The 18,206-nt window shown below is 41.2% G+C and overlaps 1 long non-coding RNA gene across 1 annotated transcript in view; it reads right to left on the bottom strand.

Moving 5' to 3' along the window:
* Positions 1–364: 364 nt before the first annotated feature.
* LOC309709427 overlaps positions 365–18,206 on the bottom strand; it is a 59,881-nt gene continuing 42,039 nt past the window's right edge. The window contains exon 6 of the long non-coding RNA XR_014277508.1: positions 365–394. This is a non-coding gene — a long non-coding RNA (uncharacterized lncRNA). The remainder of the gene's footprint in view (positions 395–18,206) is intronic.

Here is an 18,206-nt window from a genome sequence, read left to right as displayed (position 1 = left end):
TTGCAAATTAAAGATTAATCTCATAAGTCATGGCGCACTGATCTTCCCTATATAAGCTGCCTATATAAGTTAAGAGTATCACTGTCTGTATTGGTATCAATAATATAACACTTGGTGCCGGATCAATACAGAAATTTGCAGTATCACACCTGAGTACTCTCTTGTCTTCATTTGTCGGCCCTCATAAGTTACGGTTCTTCAAATGTGTCCTTCTGTGTACAAGCTTCCGTTCGGATGTGGAGGGGATTCCCACGCACAGGCCTGGGCAGTCCTTAAGATCCTGACTGTGCATCCTGGAAGTTGAAGACACTGGCTTCCACTGAACGTTGACTGGTTGACAAGTGGGCCAGAACAGAGAGGGGAGCGACAGCAGAGTTCATCTAGAACAGGAGAACTGTGAAAAGGTGAAAGATTTTAGTGGTTTCACTTAACTCATCTGTGTGGCTGATTGGATAACCAACAACACTTTAGAGATAACAGCTTCCTAAATCCACAACTAGGATTAGTTAGTCAGTTAGTGTGATGATCAGATCTATTCAGCAACCATCATATAACTGATAATAATTACGTGATAATCTGTGAAATGTACCTCAGTTTAGGTGCTTGCAATGATTGTTTGGCTAGTTTAACCATTAAATCTGCAAATGGAGCTTCAGACAGATGTGCATGAGCAAATGCCAGAATGTGCCAACCTTGAACACAGGTTTGATATGATAGTTCTCCACACCAGCAAAATGTTGGAAAGAAGAAGTTATATGGAAATCACCTAGTAGGCAGAAAAAAAGTCTGGTCACACCGTTATCCATGAACACTGATAAGGAGAATCTGGAATGCACACAAACCGATGTCCTCCTTCAGTCTGTGTACACAAGCAACCAGGAGACGCCCTTTGCAGAAGCTGAGGACAGCTTGGACACCATTCAAAAGCCAAGCACAAACATGGCCCTGAAGCATGATTGGCAGCAACACCAGAAGTCACCACTGTAGAGGTCAGTGAATCTAAGCTGCAATCACCAGAGCTCGTCACAGTCGAGAACATTACACATTACAGTGGACACGGTTCACTCTCTGAGCTGATTAAATGCAGTTTTTGTAGATCTAGACTTGGAGTACCTTTAGTACTGAATAACCCTTATCAAAGCAAAAGAGTGGCCAACAGTGGGCACAGATCTGGTACAATGACTCTCTAAGTCATCAAAACGTTAGAAAAAGGCAGTAAAAAGACAAACGTTAGAGCAAAGCTGAACCACGCAGGCAGGATAAAATCCGCTCACCCCTTACCTACAGAAACAGGCAAGGAACATCTGCAATCATCCCAGACTCATCATGCTCTCCTTTAGTATGTGAACCCAGGATGTGCAGGAGACAAACTTAGAGAAGACAAGAGTATCATGGTTGAAAAATGAGAAGCTGAAGAGGAGAATAATAGCTAGCATTATCAGTATTTATCATTTTCTATTGCTGCCGGTGCCAGAAACCTGAGTAATGTTTCAGAGAAAGAAGATAAAGTGATAAAGTATAAGATTCTTGTAACAGTAATATCTAAGTAAGCTTCCATGTCATAGTGGGTTTCACTCTCCAAATCACTCCATTTTCATTGCCACCTTTTGTTCTTTCGTGCATGACTCCCAGAATAATAACTCCTCTCAACTTTCATTTATTGGCATCAATCACTGGGTTCAATTAGACAGAGTTATAAATGCCACTTGCAGTTAAAGTGAGTGGACTCATGTGGGGCTTCCTTCTGTTTAATTTACTGATGCTTAGGCGCCCAGGCTGTTGCTGTCATGGTCCTGAGTCTGAGGACTCAGTGTTTTTGTCATGGTCCTGAGTCTGAGGACTCAGTGTTTTGTGTTTCCTTATGCTTTTGTTCATTCCGAGTGTGTATTCTGTTGTGATTTTGCCATTTGTTAGGTTTCTGTTCTTTGCCTGCCTGCTCCCACTTCTCTGTGTTCCCTCTGTCTGTCCATGGTGTTATTGTGTCTGCTCATGAGTCTGCCTGTCAAGTTCAGTGTCCTGTCTGATTCTGTGTCTGTTAGTTTCCTGTTTTATTCTGAAAGTTCATGTCTCATGTCAGTGTGTTCAGTTTTACCTCTCCCCTGTCTCGTTAGCCTTATTGCTCCCAGCTGTGTCTCCCTCCTGTGGCCCATTCCCTGATTACTCCCCGTGTATTTAAGCCCTGTGTTTTCCTGTGCTCTCTGTCGTGTTGTCTGTTTAGTTCCATGTCAGTCTGCATTATTCTGTTACCTGGTATTCAGTCTGCGGCTCTCTGCCATCTCTCTTTGTGCATTTCGCTCCTCCTCCCGTGAGTGTTTGGTTTAAGTTCTGTTCTTTAGTTTTCCCAGTTTAGGTTTGTTTACTCCCCGCTCTGCTCTTCCTGTTTTGTCACCTTCTCACCGCTGTAAATAAACACTCACTCGCACCCCAGCCGGTACCTGCATTTTGGATCCTTTTTTTCAATACACCACACGACTGCTGTGCAGCCGTGACAGTTGCTTCTGGTTGGTTCCTAAAGACTTCGACTTTGCAATGGTGGCATCCTGTTACAGCATCACGCTCAAATTCAGTCGAGCTTAGTGTCTAGCAACAGCTTTGGCTGTTACCAATCAAAACATCTTAACCAACCAAAAACAACAGAGCAGTTATAATATTAAAAAATATAGAGAAAATGCTCCAAGTAGAGTTTTGTGCATGAAAGGTGACTGTCACAAATGACAAATGGTGACTGTAGCAATGTCAGTTAAAGTGTAGCTAAAGTGGGACTGTCTGGCTGATACCAGCAACAGATGTTTAAGTAAACTCAAGTGTCTGTATTCATAACGTTCTGGGGTCAACAGCAAGGATTCAGTGGTGCTTTTTATGTTCTCATGCAGACATTGTGCTGTTGCAGTTCGGCAAGGTGAGCGCATGTTTGCTCCAGTATCACCACAGACCCAGATGGCACTGTCAAGACGCACGCAATGCGATGCAGCAAGGCAGTCACCACGTGTGCTGACGCAGCCGTCACCTCTGACCTCGCAGAACACACAAAAAAGTGCACACACTCCCACACCGCTCACACTCAGAGAGTCCGAGCCTCACACATAAATTTTTAAAGCTGAAAATGATGTCAATCATGACGCGCGTTAATGTCGAGCAAATGGGCGTCAGCTGTGATATATAGCTGGACTGCTGCAGACACAGGCAGCGGCGAGATAAGGGAAGGTGGAGCGGAACGGCAGTGTAACAGTTGCCATTGTACATCATTTACACTTCTAAAGCAGAAAATGTGAGCTGCTTCTGCATATCTGACTTTGTGTGTTTTTGTCTTACAGCCCTTTTTGTGTCTGTGTGTGCTTGCTTTAATGCTTTGTCTCTGTGGTGCAATTCGTTAAAGGGGTGAGTTTCTCACATGCTGCACTTTCACTGATGACCTTCTGTCTCTAGTGTCTTTAGTGGAAACTTTTCAACGCCTCTGTGTCTCAGTTATATTCCTTTCTGTTAGATATATTAGTGAGAACCCTCAAAACCTCCTCCCTTTCTTTCTGTCGCTGTAATAGAAAAAGGTTTATAAGGCTCGGCAGGCCTGGCTAATCTAACCCACATGCCAAAAGTGCGGTGCCCATTCTCTCTCCCGCACTAATGAAGCTAACACAGACCCTGAAATTTACGCTCGTGTGTGTGTGTGTGTGTGTGTGGATGGGAATGGCAGATCTGGCAAAAGAAGCTCCACCTCAGTGTGGGCCAACAGTGACACAGCAGGGAGGGAAAGTAGGAAAGTAGAAAGTTTCTCACTTTAAATCAATTATGATTTACACCCACCCACACACGTATATGTACACACATGAGCACACGAGTTCATCCACTCGCAGATGTTTCAGTTAATTGATTGCGAATGTGCGGCGCGTAGACTCATTACTAGTGATTGGCTCTAACTGTGTGGTGTGTTTCTGGCTGACGCTAACAGACCACACAGCAGTGCTTGCCTGCTTCCCCGCCCACACAGACATAATTCAATCAAGAATTTATTCTAATGCAACTATGGTGTACTGCTTTATATCGTATCTTTTCTTTGCATGTGTGCCATGCGATGCTGGGAATGTACGTGCGATTGTTATGCGTGCCAGTGTTGCACTGGAGAGCACACGCTGTTGTATAATGCTGGATATGTCTGTCAGTGACTGAGTGTGTGTGTGTGAGAGAGTGTTGACTGATGGAGTGTGTGTGAGAGTGACTAATACCGGCCAAGTCATCTCACACATTCACAATTCCCAGCTTGCCACCATGACATCCAGAAAGGACTTCAGGAAACTAGGATGGGATGTCTTTGTGTAGATGTGTATGTGAGACATTATAAGCGGGACACGTTTTATGGGTTTTTTTTATAGTGGAGGAAGTGAGGAAAAGGGAATTTGTGGAGATTACACCAAGTATGTTGAGTATGTGTGTGTGTGCTCTATGAATGCACATGTGTGAAGAGTGAGGGTGTGACAACTGTTCCATATGTTCGGACCACAGTTGGTGGGACATCCTGTGGAGCTTGGTAACACAGCAGTAGACCGTGTACCCTTTTGACACATGTATGCCTGTGCGTGTGTGAGTATATACTGTGTCTGTGCCCGTGTGTGTGGGTACATGCGTGCGCTGACAGGATTTACTATTCGTCAGTCCATCTCGTCACCACCTCGTAAGTCCTAGGCCGACTGAGATCCTGAAACAGGCTAAAAGATTCACATTCACTGATACTGCAACTGTAGCGGCACTTTGTACAAATGTCTGTTGTGAGTGATCCTTGTCACCAAATAATATAAAGTTGTGGTGAGAAGTTTACGTCCAGTCATCATGAGCATGAATGTTATGGTAATTTTAGGTTTTTAATGATTTCTTTGAACTGTTCTTTTTCCAGGGTTTCCAGGGCTTTAATGACTTGAAGAACTGGGTGCACAGTTTTGAACATAATTTGAATTTTCTGTAATCCACACCGGGCAATCATGAATCACAGGTGTAAAATGACGCTCCAGTCTTCATCAACAGGGACAGATGGGCGCATGTATCAAGACTCAGGTTCATGGGGATGTTCATCTCCATGGACAGCCAACACCACAGTGCTGTTGCAGCAATGCATGTTTTCTTAAGAATGGTAAAAAAAAAAGCTGGCCTTCCCTAATGAGTATTGCTGATCTACTACCGCTGCACCACAGAAAACCTTGTAACCTACTGTATTTGTATGCGCAAATAAACATCTGCAAGAACCCTACACACCCATGCCACAGAATATGTGAACTTCTTTCATCCAGCAAATGTGAAAGATCTTTTCATGCATGAACAACTTCATCCCAAGAATTGTAAATAAGTAAATTAAGTGCCCCTAGTAGAATTGTTTGCAGTCACAATTAAAAATACCTCTCTGCAAACCTTGAATGAGAATTTACATATTAGAAAAGCCGTTCTTTTTTTTTTTTACCAGTTTCCCCTCTAATGACAGCTGCTGTATCTACTGTGTGTGAGGGGAGGTATGCACAAATACAGCACACAATCATGTTTGTTTGGCCTTTGGGAGGGAACAAATTTCCCACGTGTGGGACTAATAAAGGTTATCTTATCTTATCTTATCTTAACTAACTAACATTAATACCAATAGAAAGTCTCTTAGCCTCATACCTCTATGATAAATAGCTATTTAGGGGTCATCTGTAAATTAGTAGAAGTGAGAGAGTGAATGGGTGGGTGAAAAGTATGATGCTGGAAATGCTGAATGGGGTTACCCAAACAAAGATGCATTTGTGCAAGGCCCCAGTCACATAGATTGGTTGGCAACTGCCTGGCAACCACTGGTTTCCAGGGAAAAACAAGTACTCCCCAACCAACTGCGAGTGGTTGCTCTGGCAGTTACTGTGAAACTGATTGCTAAAGCCCAAGTCATGCAGGCCTACAGACTGGAAATCCTGGAAATCACTGGTGACTAGGGAAAAATCTGTATTTCGCAACTGTTTGGCTAATGACTGAAAAGTTGTGGGCATTTTCTGGCTGCAAAGAGGTATATAGTGCTGCACAGAAAACCTTCTTGCAATAGTTTTGTTGATAGCAGATTGTGATAGTTGTGTGCTGTTTTTAAGGAAGATGCTGACTTATGACCTTATCTGCAAATACTTGCCATTTACTGGCTAAAAGTGTGATGCAAACCAGAAACAATGTTAACCTTCAAAGTAAAAGTTGTGCCTTCTTAAATATGTGTGGTGCAGTGGTAAGGCAAAACTTTTACTATGAAGGTTACGGTTTGTGTCGTACTTTTTCAAGTTTCACCACTACTCGGTAGTTAGTTAGCAACTGTTTGGAGACAAGTTGTCTTCCATGTAAACTACTGTCTGCCTGCTGAGGACCAAAGCAAGGTTTTTGGTGCAGCACCCTCTTTGCAACTTATTCCACCCAGCCCCAGCTCACCAACCGGTCGGGGACTAAACTATTGACTTCACATGCTGGATTTGGATATTTTGGATATTTTCCTGTAGCATCCTTTTGTTTATACACATTTTTAAACAATTAAAGGAATGTAAAAATCCATGTTCATCCTTAACATTACAGTGGACAAGCAATGATTTAGAAAGTTCAAAGTTAAATGAATAACCCTTAACAGTTGTCACCAACTGAAGCTCAAAGAAAAGTCTAACAGCCTAAAACCAAGCACCATATTTTCTCTACAGCAACTGAGGTGCACAGTTATTTTAGAAGTACCAGAAAAGGCAAAGCACACAATTACATTTCTCTAAGCAATTTGTGCAGCATAATTTAGTGAAATTCAATTATTGCAGTCCAATTGGCCACAGCTTCTTCAGTCTGTAACATCAATGCTGGTTGAAGAGGAGCTCGTATAGAGTCGTTACTGGCACCAGGGTGAATACGTAAAGAGACAGATAGTAGATAACCGATACTCATTTCAGTGTTAATTGTTGAACAGATTGAAAAAAACAACAACCTCAGATACAAAATAGCTGCACTATTTTGAGGACTAATTTACCTTGTGGGTGTTTCTATTTTTCTCTTACTAAAGGCATTAGAAACAGGGATAAAAGATAAAGTGCTCATATCTTGCATTTAAATGTTGAAAACCCATTCATAAATGCATTAAACTCAAATAGTATTAATACAATAATGTGTAAAAGTCACCCCTCATTTCTTTACATTTTGCTTCCAAGGATCCAGACTTTATTGTAATTTTTAAAGTGACCTTGAGCAATAGTTCTCCTGGCTTTCTGGAGGTCTTTCAATGTCTTCTTGTTGGACGTTGGCTACTTTTTCAACAACAGGGTGATCCCCAAAGTGTCTTATTAACCAAAAAGTTGGCATATCTCGGTATGATGTCTATTGTGTCATTAAAATGAATTGAGAAAACTGGACAGGTGGAGGACAAAAGAAGGAGTAGCAGGCCTAAAGAAATACCTACAGCATATGAACAGTCTGAAAGTCATAAAACAAAATCCAGTAAAGACCTGTCACAGAAGATAGCCTTCAGCTGAGCCATCTAAACCAAAATCTCATCAGAAATTGTCTCAATGGAAGCGTGGCTGTCAAAAAGCCATGCTTAAAGAAGGGAAACAGGGAGAAAAGACCGAGGCAAGCCAAATCACACAAGAACTGGGCTGAAAATCACTGGCAGCTTGTCTCATGGAGTGATGAATCCAAATTTGAAATTTCTGGTTCAGTAATTGCCAATATGTATGGAGGAGGTCAGCAGAAAGGTACAACAGTGTCTGCAGTCATTTGCATAGCACTGTGGAGTCTCTGTCCTGGTTTGGGGCTGCGTTTGAGCCAGTGGTGTTCGAGATCTCGTCAAAATTGATGGAATTATGAATGCACAAAAGTACCAGTAGATTTTGATCCAACATGCAGTACGATCTGGAAAGCCTCGGATTGGCAACAAATTCATTTTTTCAGGATGAAAATAATCCCAAACACTCTGCCAACACATACCTGGATAGAAAAACCCACAATTGAACACTGTCAGTCATGGATTGGCTTCCCCAGAGCCTGAACCTCAACATTATTAAAGCAGTGAGCGATCATCTTGACAGAGAACAGAACAAAAAGCAGACAACATCCAAAAAGTGCCTTGAATGTCACTCAAGATGCCTGGAGAACTATTCCCGAAGACTGATTAAAGAAATGATAAAAAATCTGCTTAACAAAGTTCAGGCTGTGCTGAAGAACAAAGGTGGTCCTACCAAATATTGACCTTCAAGCTTGTTATTGCCTTGCCTATGGTATTTCCATTAACGTTTCAATCACTGCACCCATTTCCTATTTTCCTAGCAAAATGTAAAGAAATGACAGTGCATAACTCCAGAGTTATGCACAGAACTGTATGTTCAAAGGTTGGTCAAAACCTTTGGCCCTTTGGCAAAAGCTGTTATTATCTTTTGTCATTTCACTAACAACCCCAGTGTAACCTACAAATGTCATGCTGTATAACATAGAGAGTGGAAATTTTTTTGTGTGTTTGCCAATAAATGTGTGTGTATGAGGGCTTTATGGATCAGGATGACTTTCCCAGCTCCTTCCCTGCCTGTTGATGCAGTCATGATGTGAATACAGCATCACCCTGCAGAGAGAGAGAGAGAGACAGGAGTGTCTGGAGCTTGTCAGTCACACAGTCAGACAGACAGACTGACAGTCAGGGCTGTCACACTGGCCCGCTCCCCTTGGGAGGTGATGTTGTATTCTGTGGTGATGTTGGCCTAAGCTGCAGTTAATCCCCCGAATTTCACCTACTGCATATATTACACAAGGACAGATCTGTAGCCATTTATTATTTCCCTCTTCATCAAGTTTACTGCACTTCTTCATCAAGTTTGCCCCAAAGGCCATATAATCAACATTTTTATGTTAACAATAAATCATATGACCTGAACTCAAATAACCATGCCAGTAATAGTGTTTCTGTGAGCTCAGTGTTTGCTCTCCAGCCCTCAGCTTAATTGCTTTGCTTCACTCTCGCTGCAGTTTGTACCCTTCACATTAGAGCCATCTGGTGAATGTGGTGAACATTTAGCTGCAAAAGAATATTTATTCCTCTCGCCATGTGGTTGGAAAAAAGAATCAAACGATTCAGGTTTGAGATCACATTCACACTTTGTGTTGTTGACCTTTTGGCAATAAAACAGCCTAGATTTTTAATTTCTCAAAAGTCTTATTTATAATAGAAGCAAATATAACCAGACATCCAGATTATTATTTCAGTTGTTTTTTAATCACATACCATCCCACTTCATCTCATCCTTTGTCTTGCTCATAGTGCGTAGATCAAACAGTGTCCAGATGCTCACAGATGGAGGGCTTCTTTGTCCAAAAGGGGAAGCGATAACTGGAGAACCTCTTTGTGTTCTGATGGGGGAATCGATAGAGCTTTAGCAGGCCTGATTCAAACACATGGTTCCACTATTGTCCATCTGGAACTCATCTCAATATTATCTGCATGCTTTGGTCTTAAAAATAGTAGGGAGAGAAGTTTCAAAGTGTTGACATGGTCCACAATCATGTCTACAACCTCAAGAATTAACATTGAAATCTTCCTCTGTTTTTTCTGCGTAAGCACGCTTTCACGGGTATTTATATGTGTATGCCTTTGCATATGTATGCTTGCAGCGGGGTTATTGATTTGCAAGGGTGAATGCATGCTGAAATTCAAGGTGGGCTTTCTGTCTCGTCTGTTCCCCTTGGCTGACAGAGCTCCCTGTAGATCTGCATGTACTCCACACACCCTCTGTTCTCTAATTCATTAGTTTCAGTCTCACACAACTATCAAACACCATCATCTGGCATGGAAGTAGCTGCTGAAGCTAGTCTGCAATTTCACCTTTGGGGAGGGGAAATGCAGAGCGCAGCATACTAAATGCCCTACAGATGTACAAAGTGTAGCTTCCACTTTTTTCTCATTTGAACCGTAAACTCATGCTGCACTGCTGATGCTTAGGAAAGAAAATGTCTCAAAAGCTGTGGTTGTGTTTTGCAATACTATTTATTTCAGTTCATATTTCAGTCATATTTAAAAGGTGTTTATACTATAAAATATGGTTGTATACATTATATTGAGTTGTATACATTAGTTGTATATAGCAGTATACTGAGTTATACTAAGCTGTACAGGAAAGTCATGCCCTGTGTTTTGAAATTCCTTTGTTATTTGATTATTTTGACTTAGAACCAAAGTTGAGAAATTACACAACCGTCATTTATTTATTGGCTCAGCCCCAATTTCATTCAAATTTCTACCAGTTTGGATCAGCTAAAACAAATAAAGGTCACACCTATTTTCCACCGACCTGTTTTGAATAATAATCAATTCTGAATAATTAGGTTTAGAAACCTCATAGTATCTTAATATCCCAATAGAACGCTTTGCTCTCATACTGCTGGCTTAATTGTGGTTCCTAGGATATTTAAAAGTAGCATGGGAGGCAGAGCCTTCAGCTTTCAGGCCCCTCTTCTGTTGAAGATTCAGGAGACAGACACCCTCTCTACTTTTGAGATTAGCCTTAAAACTTTCCCTTTTGGTACTTTTTGGATGTTTCTGATACATTCAAGAAGGCCGCAATGACTGTAAACAGTAGTAAAACTGTAAACTTTTAATTTGTACTGCCACTGTGTAGTTTTACCATACACAGAGCAGGGATCAGGCTGTCAATGTGTTTCTTTTAAGCGCGAAAAAACAAGTACTACGTGGGATTGCTACTGATACCTGGAGGGCTCGACCTTGCTAAGAGCCTAAACAAATCCTGTTTTTCGTCAGTGTTTTGGAACGCACCAACTCTGGAGTGACTTCACTACTGAGTGCGAACATCCCAGTTCTGAGATATCTGGAACGTTGCATTAATTATTAGTTATTATTAATCTCTGCCTCTCTTCCCCTGTGTGTCTTTACCCTGTCTCCCTCCCCAAATTCCCAACCAGTCCCAAGAGATGGCTCCCCTTCCTGAGCCAGATTCTGCTGGATGTTTCTTTCTTTCTCTGTTAACTGCGAGTTTGACTGTGATCTTGGCTCTGAGTCTGCTTTTTTTTGGTTGTGAACCAAGCCACGACTGGTGTTGTGATATGGCACAGCATAAATAAAATAAAATGAGTTTTGTACTATTTATCCTGCCATGCTAGCAATAAGCCATTTCTGTCTTGTGTCCCTTGAGAACAAGTGCACATAACAAGACATCGGAGAAACAACAATTTTGCAGTGGTTTGGAACTGTAGGCATCACATTGGGTGTAACTTTGGCGACAAGGCATCTGTTAGTGTCTGCTACCATTGTCACTGTCACAGGACGTGAAACCTCCGAAGCAAATAGCAACCTCTGGGACTGGAAAATTAAAATCATACAGAAGTGACAGTTTGGGGAGTGGTCACTTAAGGCTGGCTTTAAAAGACAGACAATTTCCCATAAACTCCCATGTCTAAAGATCAATTTTAGAGTATGCAGTAGCTATAAAAAAGGCTTAGGATTCTACAGCAATGTTTTTATTCTTTTATTTTTCTTAAAAACCAAACAATGTCGGGGCTATTTTTTCCTCACTCCTTTGGATTTTATAAGGGCTAAATGTTACGATTGTGGTAGCTCTGGCATGTGTACCCAGCCAGAGTTTTTTTTTTTTTTTAAATTTAAGAGGAAATAAAGAATGACCACAAATCAAACCCATACCAACACTTGATAACATGACAGTTGAATCAGTAGATCTGTTGTGCTTATTGTTTTGTCAGTGCTGGTGTGATCGCTGTGCCACAGTTGTTTCGTTGCTGCTTCTTGGCTAATTTTCAGCAGCATCACAGATGACTTTTGTCCAGAAATCAACAGTGTCCCAACATTATTTATAGAGATATTAGTGAATGGATGATAATGTGTGTTAAGATACACTCATTAATAAGAAGATTTCAGATGTATTTGTGGGCACATTTATGTTTTAAAATGGTTATCAATTATTTTTTATCATTATTGTGGTTCTGAAATTAAAACTGGTACAGGGTCACTTTTGTGTGTTATTGTGCATCACAAAGTGATGCATCACACAAGAAAGGTGGCTACACAGCATTGTATCTGGTTGTGAAGATACATTGACAGACAAGGGCAACTGATTAATCTGTGGAGTCCTTCTTCATCCTTCTGTGGCGTCCTTGCTTTCCAATTTATTGTTGTTCTCAGCAGTGCAGCCTCCATGTGGGAAGTGACGTGCACATAAATCCCCCAAACCTCTTCTTTTACCAAAGTAACCAAACTGAGGTATACACCAGGGTTTGTGTTTGAATGGAGTCTCTTTCATTGTTGTCTTGTGCAGTGTTGCTCTCTTGTGAATATGGTCTCTAAAATGATGCAATTTAAAGACGAGCTTAAGTTTACTCTCCTGTAAAGCTTTCATTTTCTCCTTGCTCAGGGACCAGTAACATCACCACACACTGAGCGGTGCTAAGTGACCTTTTGAATGTTGACCTCCTTTTGAACAGGGAACTACAGCCAGGTTACCACACCACAGCAACAGACTGTAGCAGGCCGGTCATCCTCAGGGCCCGCCTGGTTAGCCACAAGCAGGATGTTTGTGTATGTGTGTGTGTAAGAGAGAGAATGACAAGCTCTTTAAGTTTGACCTGCACTAAAAGGTCTAAACGAGCCTCAGGACACCCAGCCCCAACTCAATGTACACACACACCCACACACACACACACACACACACACACACACACACACACACACACACACACACACACACACACACACGGAATCGCGCTTGGTTCCCATGGCGACTGTGTTCCAGTGAGTGGGATTTTCCAGGCGGCACTCCACAGTCTGTCCTGGAAGTTTTCTTTGATCTAAGTGGGCAGATCAGCCCAAAGGGAGGACAATTCCTGACCTTTTACTCACACTACACACACACACACACACACACACACACACACACACACACACACACACACACACACACACACACACACACACACACACTTTTGAACCTCATTCAGCTCCTACAGCTGACCTTAACATCAAATATAGTGAAAAAAATAACAATTTATGATTTTGGTCACTTGAACAGTCGTCTATTTAATAACCATCAGATTATTCTTTTGAAACTTTTTTTATTCTTTGCTTTGGTCTTGGCCCGTTTCTTCTTCGCTAAATACTGCAGTGCATCCAGCAGCTGGTTGCTAAACAGATTTGTCTGCCATTAGAGGGTGGATAGGTAGCATTTGCTCAGAGAGCACCATAGAAGAAGCTGATAGGTAAAAAGAACAGCATTTATTTGGTAGTTTGCACTACAAGCCATTATAATCAATTCATGCTTAGAGAATACACTTAGAACTAGACATTCAACTCTTTTCATCCACTGACTGTGTGAACACATTAAGGTCTTTTTTCTTCTTCTTTTTCATTTGGTGGAGAGGGTGGGTGTTAGGTATCTTGTCAAAGACGCTTAGATATGCTGAACAGAGGAGCCGTGGCTCTAACCAACCATCTTGAGATTAGAGGATGAACTAATCTATCTCCTGAGTGGGCCACATATGCATATGCACAATGAAATAGAAAAGTAGTGGGTGATAAAATGAAAATGACACAAATTTTAAAATGCCACGTAGACCTTGATGAAAGGGCAAGGTCGGAGAATGTGGTTTTGTCATTACCAAAACATCTATTACATATTGCTGTATGTAGGGCGAAACTGAAGAGTTGTCTAAGAATTGGTACATGGCCTGTATTTGTGTAGCACTTTACTAGTCCCTAAGGACCCCAAAGCGCTTCACACAACCAGTCATCCACCCATTCACACACTGGTGATGGCAAGCTACATTGTAGCCACACCAGTAGGCAACGGGTGAAGTGTCTTGCCCAAAGACACAACGACCGAGACTCTCCAAGCCAGGGCTTGAACCGGCAACCTTCCGATTACAAGGCAAACTCCCAACTCTTGAGCCACGATCGCCCCTAGGCCTCTAGGTAAGAAAGTGGTAACCTGACAACATTTCCACTTTCCAAAAACATGTTAACCTTATAAGATGCAACAGTCATTTGTTTTTATAATTCTAGAAGACGCTAACAACTGCTCTGGTTCCAGCTGTCTTTAAGACGTCTACAGAGAAAGGGTGGACTACATGTTGGTTATAAACTCTCGGTGTCTCAGGCTGACTCAGGCACCAGATTTTACAGTACTGGCAATGCTTCATATGTGCGTCTGTGTTTGAAGGTGAAAGTGTACTGACTGCAGACATTATGAAAGTTAGTATGATTCTACCTCATCCCACTGACACATTTATTATCTGTTTGAAACCTGTGCTGAAAAGTCAGACACGCAAGTTTTCATCATACAGAAGAAGAGAACAGGAACGCACGCACGCACACACACACACACACACACACACACACACACACACACACACACACACGCAGCTCAATACTTAGGACCCACAAGATGGCACTGCGATATCCCGGCGCTACTTTTCGTGTCAGCTTCATTCAGTGCCTCTGTCCAAGTTAGAAGAACGGGGACCTCGTGTTCAGCGAGCATCGTGGAAAAGCACCAACTTTCTCCCAGTCACAGTGTCAGCTAAACAAGTGAAACTGAGCGAGAGCTATGAAAATAAACATTGGTGAATTCTAACGCTTTAAAAATATATTTACCAACAACATTATTGAAAGTGAACACACATTTTTATACATGGGAATAAAATATTTAGTCTAACATCACGGTTTAAATGCTTTAAATGGAAACAAAAAACCGTGACTTATTCTCTGCACAGAGTAAAAGCAGTTAGCCCAGCACCAAAGCCTGCTCGTGAATTTGTATGTGTGAAGTGAACTTAATGATGCACTTGACAGTAAAACTGCATGTACTAACTAGAGAAGTTATATAGCAAACGTTTGGTTATTACTAACGGGCCCAAACATGTAAACGCACACGCAGTGGCCACTGGTTTAGGCTGATGGAGATGACTGATCACAGGCTTTGACCCCATAGCCACATTTCCAAACACGCTCACAAATGTGAATGTGAGAATAACATAAAAAGAATAATCTGTGAGCTTCCTAATAAGTCATAAGTAGCAGCCATAATCACTTTTACATCAACACATTGCGAGTAGTAGGGCTCCATGATTATGGCCAAAACGATTATCACAACTATTTTTATCAGTACTTCGATTGCAGTTATTTTTGACAATTACTCATTGAATTTGGTGACAAAAATGTTTTTATTTCCATGTCATAAACACTGCATTCACATTTTTCATTTTTGCAGAAATCTTTGCATCAAAATAAAGCAATTCCTGTTCATTTAAACAAATTGAGTGCATCTCATAGAAGAAAAAAAGTATAAATGAAAAGATTTTACAGTACAATACAATACAATACAGTTTTATTTATATAGAACATTTAAAAACCCGAAGGCACACCAAAGTGCTTCACAGTAATATGGAGAGTCAGCATGAGTCAATAACAGGGTACAAATCGGGCACTAGCACAGACAGGATAGAGGCACTAACAGACCAGAAGAGTTAGATAAATACAAAATCTGCTAAGAAGACAAAAACAGCAGTAAAATGAATAATAAAATAATAAATACAGAAGAAGAGAACAGGAACGCACGCACGCACGCACGCACGCGCGCGCACACACACACACACACACACACACACACACACACACACACACACACACACACAGATCATCTTTGAACAGAGAAAGGGGTTGCAACTGAATACTCGAGAAAATTACCTCTTAGGCCTTTTTTGAAATGCTTTTTCTTTACCTTCTTTACCTCAATTGTCGAGAAGAGACGTGAAGAATTTACAAGTACTCAGGAAAAGAGAATTGCAATTTTCAGTTCTCTGACTTGGGTGGGCTGTGCTGAAACCAAACATGGAAAATGCACCTTAAATAATCCGCGCTGTGCCCTCATATTGTTTTATACAGGGTGGTATAAACAAACAAAGAGGGTGAAACTTAAGAAAAGCAATATAGATTGTCAGCCACAAACAGTCAAATGAGATGTTTAACACATTTTAATTAGTCCATCCATCCATCCGACCAAACTGGGTAGTAAAAGAGCAATTTCTGGTGATATCCTAACAAGGAACACTTTCAAGTTTCTCTGGGGAGATCCCAAGGCTCTAACCCTAACCCAGGCGTGATGAGATACAATCTCTCTCCAGCAGGTTTTGGGTCTAACTGGGGTTTCTTCCCAGTTTCCACTCAGCGTGCCTTAGTTAGCCTGCCCAGCAGGCATCCTAACCAGATACCTAAACCACATTGACTGGTTCTTTTTGACACTGAGGCCTAGTGGCTCTACTCTAAAGTAGAAATAGCCCCCACACCATTACATCCTCTGACACCAATCACGCCATACTTATATGTTGTTTATGCCAAATTCTGAGTTTATACTCCAACAGTTGCAGGCATTTTTCACATCCTGTATGGTCAGTGCAAATTTCTTGCTCTTAGCTGACAGGCATGCCACCTGGTGTGATCTTGTAGATGTGGCTGTAGCACATCTGCTTCAAGAATCAACATTCATAGAAGTTATTTTGCATACCTTGGTTTTAACGACTAGTTATTTTAATCACTATTGCCTTCTTATCAGTTCAGAGAAGTCTGACCATCCTCTTCTCATCTCTGGCATCCACAAGACATTTTTCTGCCAATTGCTCGATATTTCTCTTTTTTGAATCATTCTCTGTAAATCCTAGAAATTACTTTTTTCTGAATTACACAGACATGTCTGTCTGGTACAAACAACCACGCCATGCTCAAAGCCCCATAAATCACTTTTCTTCCCAATTCCAAAGTTCAATTTGAACTCCAGCAGGACATCTTGACCTTGATTGCACAACTAAATGCAATGTCTTCCCACACATTGCATTTAGTTGTGTATCCATAATCATTGGATCTTTGCATTAAAGAGTAGTGGAACCAAATAAAATGGCTGGTAAGTGTACACTTAAAATCTTTGCTCTTTTTACAAAGGAGATAATGAATGGGACAATTTGAATCATACCAACCTGAAAACATGCTTTGTAAAGTCGTGCATTTTGCATGTTGTGCATTTTCTGGCTCATTCTTAGGAGCTAGCTTCACATGGCCATTAGAGGAACGGTGTTATTTGAAAGTTTCAAATTTCAGACCTGTAGGGCACATCTCTGTATTTAAAACACATAAAGTTCACTTGTTACAAAACAGGCCAAAAGTTTTTTTTGTTTTCTTTACAAGTATGCAGAGAGCTGCAGCCACCATGATGCATATTGTTCTTATTATACTACCTTTTACACTTGGTGCCCTTGTACTGTAGTAGCTGTGTGGATAACTCCTACAAATTGGAGACTACACAGATGTCCACACAGAACCTCCTGTCCTGCTAGCACAGTGAGAATCTGTGCTAGCGGGACCCTCGTAACCCTAGTAAACCCTCGTGTACTTGCACATACAGAAAGTATGACTTTGCTGTTAAAGTGAGAGCGGTTTGCTCATTGCGCTCTCTCCCCCCTCATTATTCCCTGTCATTATTATTATTATTTTCATCAACACAACCAAAAAACCCACATTATTACACATTATAGCACAAAATTGATCACACATCATTTATCATTTTATGCTTTTGCCAGCTGGAAAAATATAGCAGCATTTATTTATTCATGGGTAGAGAAGGGGTGTGTTCAGATTATGGTATTGGACTGGCACTGATCTCTTGTGTGTCATAACCTCACTTTCTGTGTGAGGGAAAATTTCCTGTAACATTATCCTGAAATACATGCTCGATGTCTGGGAAATGTTTTCAGAATGTCACAATTTGGGGTTTCTGCAGACACAGATTCAGCATCCGAAAAAATATATATATAAATGATCAAAAGCTGGAAATATGAACGAGAGGTCATGTCTATCTTTGTCTGTCAGCCTCGCCCTCTTTCACAGTTGTTCGCTTGTCTTTGTTGGAGAACACAGGTTCCTCTCATTATTCAAGTGGTAATTTCCTCTCTACTGAGTGACGTGTCCTGTTAAAGTCATGGCTAAAGGGTGAGTTAACAGACATTCACCTGGAGGGACTGGGTGACAAACACACAAAGGTCAGTGCACAGGTTATGGAGAGCTTTGCCTGAATACTAGGAAGCGCAGTATAGAGGAGTTAATGATCTTAGAAGATGATAATGGTTACTTGGGTCCTACAACCACCTTTATCCAGTTTGTATCTGGTTAAATATTTACAGTGATACGATAT

This window comes from Aulonocara stuartgranti, assembly GCF_965226115.1.
Source record: "Aulonocara stuartgranti genome assembly, chromosome: 6".
Classification (NCBI taxonomy): domain Eukaryota; kingdom Metazoa; phylum Chordata; class Actinopteri; order Cichliformes; family Cichlidae; genus Aulonocara; species Aulonocara stuartgranti.
This window is presented reverse-complemented; position numbering and strand designations above follow the sequence as displayed.